At 44.6% G+C, this 4,780-nt stretch overlaps 1 pseudogene; it reads left to right on the forward strand.

The window, feature by feature from the left end:
• Window positions 1-4,560, forward strand: LOC104417088 (annotated as a pseudogene).
• The last annotated feature ends 220 nt before the right edge of the window (window positions 4,561-4,780 follow it).

The raw sequence follows: 4,780 nt of genomic DNA on the forward strand, positions 1-4,780 counted from the left end.
ATGTTTGTAACTGTAATAACTGAAGGACTCCCGCTCTCGTCTCTCTCTCTCCTCTCCTTCATCTTCTGCTTCCCCTTTCCATGGCGGCCCGGCCTAACCCCTCCCGCCACTCCACCGTCGACCCCAGCAGCGGCTACTGCTCCGCCACCAAGACCTTCCACAGCCTCCGACCCCCAGCCCCTCTCCCTCCTCCCTCCCAGCCCTTCTCCGTCTTCCACTACGCCCTCTCCCTCCTCCCCCCTCCTCCTCCTCCTCCTCCTCCTCCTCCACCTTCCTCGTTGACTCCTCCTCCGGCCACCGCCTCTTCTACCCCGACTTCCTCCGCCACGTTCGCTCCCTTGCCCTCTCCCTCCAGTCCCGCTTCTCCCTCTCCAAAGGTGACGTCGCCTTCATCCTCACCCCTACCTCTTTGCATGTCCCCGTAATCTACTTCTCCCTCCTCTCCATCGGCGTCGTCGTCTCCCCAGCCAATCCTCTCGGCTCCCCCTCCGAGATCGCCCACCAGCTCCACCTCTGCCGGCCGGCCATCGCCTTCTCCACCTCGCAGATTGCTCCCAAGCTCCCTCCGGTTCCGCGAGGCACGGTCCTGATCGACTCGCCCGACTTCGAGTCCATGCTGACTCAGTACAGCTCCAGCGGCGAAGGTCCTGTGGTAGAGACTATGCCTCCGAACCGAGTCGAGCAGTCTGATTCGGCAGCCATCCTGTTCTCGTCAGGCACAGCAGGCAGAGTCAAAGGAGTCCTGATGACTCACCGGAATCTGATTGCGCCGATCGCGGGGATTTATCACATGCGGCTGGAGCAAGCCGAGCCCGAGCTGCCCCTTGTGTCCCTCTTCACGGTACCTCTGTTCCACATGTTCGGGTTCTACATGCTGCTCAGAGCATTCGCGTTAGGGGAGACGGTGGTTCTGATGGAGAAGCCCGATTTCGTGGCCATGTTAAGGGCGATCGAGAAGTACCGAGTGATGCACACGCCGGTGTCCCCGCCACTGATCGTGGCGTTCGTGAAGTCAGAGATCGCAGGGAAGTACGATCTGAGCTCGCTCCGTTCGCTCGGATGCGGTGGCGCTCCGCTTGGGAAGGAGGTCGCCACCCGGTTCAGAGAAAGATACCCCCATGTGGAGATCGCTCAGGTAAATTTATAATTAATATATGGTGGGGCAAGATCAAAATTGAAACGCTTTTGTCAATGCTTATTTGTTTATCCACTAACTACTAAATTTTTCACATTTTAACAAAATAATACTTGGTCGAATGCTAATCTGTGACACAGCCTCAGATGGATGCGTGATTAAACTATTAATTAATATTCAATTTGATTGTGAACTCTCATGATTCCTGGTTTTAAAGTGTTCGGACAATGAATCTGGTATGTGATTAAATGAGAAGAAGAAGTCTCCTCCAATTGTCAGCTTTTGACTTCTTTTGGAGACACTCCAGGCCAGCATGAGTACCTTCCGCTTGCTTGCGCTACGGTCCAAGGAGGAGCGTAGCGGCAAGTGGTGCATTATTAGATCCCGAGTCCCATGGAGTGTAAGCGAGCTCAACACTCAAAATTTGTGCAACTATCTAACCAAGTCAGCGAGTTTGGTTACTTCCATGGGAACTTAAGCCCCCGCCCGCTATCAGGAATGGATCACCGTAGATATAACCAGGGTGTTTTTCAATTGTTGTTAATTGGAAGGATTGATTGAAAATAACACATGCATTGATTGAACTGTGTGGGTTAAAATGATTACTTGAAGGAATAACTATTTTATCAATCTCTAACTTCTACTCACCCGTCTTGTACTTTCTCGACTACTATGCCAATGGCTTCCTGCCCTTGCTAATCTGGGAACTATCAGACTTCTGTTTCAGCTCTGCTTTATGTTTGAAATATCAAATTGTTCTTCTGATTTCTAGGTTTATAATAGGACAAGACTATGATGCTACTAATACTACCTCAGATTTCTAACTTCAAGGGTCAAAACTCTTATTGTATAGTAGGGATATGGTCTGACAGAGACATGTGGAGTGGCAACTAGGACTTCGGGACCTGATGAGGCCAACCACCACGGTTCTGTTGGTCGCATAATCCCTAATATGGAAGCGAAGATTGTTGATCCTAGCACTGGGGATGCCCTGCCTCCTGGTCAGAGAGGAGAGCTGTGGTTGCGAGGCCCGTCAATCATGAAATGTAAGGATTGGCCATAGTTAGAAGATTCATTCAACTGTGTGGAAATAACAGCTTCCTTTAACAATTCTGACTGGAAGTTATCCATCAGTTTATCGTGCTTCTTCCCTAGCATCAAATGTCGGGCTCTTTTTCTGAGTGGTCTTACTTGATTTGCTGCTGATTGCAGGACTCTATATACATTTTATTGACAGGTTGCCATTGTTCCCTCTTTAGACACATCTTTCTTTAACAGTATATTTCTAAAAATGTTGCATTTCACCTCCTCATAATGATTGCCAAGGTTCACATCTTTTTGTCTTTATGGAACCCAATTCTGAGGATTAATAATCATAACAGCCAATACTGAGCGAATTGGTCATTTCATGATGGACACAATAGAAAATGAATCTACGTTGGCCAGAATTTCGGTTGCCCTTGTCAATGGGAAGTTCAAACTGCTAGCTTGTAAGTTAGTTGCCTTAGACACGGTGCTATGTGAATAATAAATGCTAGTGAGTACTACTACTGCCTTCCAAGTATTTTTTTTTTTTATCATTCACAATTCAAAATTTGATCCAATGAATAAATACTCTCCAAAATCCCCACATTAGAATGGTGCTAAAAATAGGGGACTGGAGTTGCAGGTTATGTAGGGGATGAGAAGGCAACTGCCGAAACAATTGACTCGGATGGTTGGTTGAGGACTGGGGACCTTTGTTATATTGACTCAGAGGGCTTCTTCTTCATCGTGGACAGACTGAAGGAGTTGATTAAATACAAGGCATATCAGGTGACTAGTTCAAAATGGCCTTCTTTTCCAGTGGTTTTTTGCTGGTCGGTTGCCTTTTCTCATCAAGTGGCGATGGATCATCGTATGCATCTTTCAGGTTGCTCCTGCTGAGTTGGAACAGCTTCTTCACTCCAACCCTGATGTTGCGGATGCTGCTGTGATTCCGTATGCATCTTCACTTCCTTGAACCTTGTCTTACCTCTCAACTTACATTTTGCAGAAGTCAAATCTTAAGTGTTCTTTATAGTTTTAATATTTGGTATGATTTGTATGAATTGCCGGCTCCTGTCTCAAACTTTACCAACACCCTTAAATTTGCATCTGTTAGTAGGATGTGCTCTGCATTTTTTTCAGAGACTATCGCTCATTGAGGATGTTACATCAGTTTACATATTGGCATTTCAATCGAATTTCCATCATCAAACGAGTTCATCAGAATTTCTTGGACTATTTTTCTTCTTGCCATATCTTAACTCACAGTAGTCATATGTTGCTTCTGTTGACCCACTTTTTCTGTGTTTTGTGATTATGTGGAAGCAGTTATCCTGATGAAGAAGCAGGGCAGATTCCCGTGGCTTTTGTGGTTAGAAAACCTGGAAGCAACATTACTGAATCTCAGGTTATGGACTTCATTGCTAAACAGGTGCATTTTGGAATCCACTCAGTGAGTGTACTTCTCTCCCATAAATCAGGGAGATGATTGTTTCAAAACATATAGCAAGGATGCCTTTAGTCATTTGTGTGTATCTGCATTAATTTGCACTTAGTTGCTGCTATCTTATGCTCTGTGCTGCTAAAGAATCACAACTTGGTCTCTGGATCTGTTTCCCGATAGATAATTTGATAGGAAGTAGATTCCACTTGACACTGTTTAATACAATAGAGATGGTAAAATAAGAAAAGTAACAATCCATTGAGTAGTGCCTTTTCCCCTCCACTCAGATGTTCTTGCAGTCATGCAGAACTCTCGGACTGAAAGCGAACACAGGATTTTCCACTCATTCAAATCTCATGGATGCAAGGACATTTGTACATAATCTGTGCATGCCATGCATATGTATGTGCTAGCATGAATGGGTCATTTAATTGTTGGGTTCTCTTTGTTCAAGTGCTTTGACTGCTGGGAACTGTACTTTGGACAGTTTTCAGGAATATGTACACGGGAATATAGGACTACCCTAGAATTTTTATCACATTCTCAATTAGAGTTCACGATATATTGAGTGGTTCCAAATTGTTACTTTGAATATCACCGCAGGTTGCTCCATACAAGAAGATAAGGCGGGTAGCTTTCATCAGTAGCATCCCAAAATCTCCAGCAGGGAAGATCTTGAGGAGAGAACTTCTCAATTTTGCCGCATCTGTCAGATCATCTAAACTCTAGAAAGCATGCTCAGATGAGAAAACTACACTTCCCGGTGCTTGTTGTTTTAAGTTCTTTTGACACTTTTTGGGGCATCTATCTAATTTGGAAGACGAGCAAGGCATTATTAGCGAGTAGCTAATCCATTGTAATTTAAAACCTATAAGAGCTAATTTAGTAATAGCTGTTTCTTGGAGTGAAAGAGGACATAATTGGCACACAATTTTAAGTTGGCTTTCATTAGCAATCTTTTTTGCAATATTAGGAATCCCCCCTATAAGACTGCAAGCAGTAGCTACATTCATATGAGATTGTTTAGGACAATGCATATATTGACTGAGTATCTGAGCTACATAACATATGTCGGGTGTAGTCATGGTGCGGTAAATCAACTTCTAACGAGTCATTGATATCATGATGGATCTTTAAGCAATGGATCCTCATTAGGTGATGATAAATCACTTCAT

The sequence above is a fragment of the Eucalyptus grandis genome, chromosome 2 (genome assembly GCF_016545825.1).
Source record: "Eucalyptus grandis isolate ANBG69807.140 chromosome 2, ASM1654582v1, whole genome shotgun sequence".
Classification (NCBI taxonomy): domain Eukaryota; kingdom Viridiplantae; phylum Streptophyta; class Magnoliopsida; order Myrtales; family Myrtaceae; genus Eucalyptus; species Eucalyptus grandis.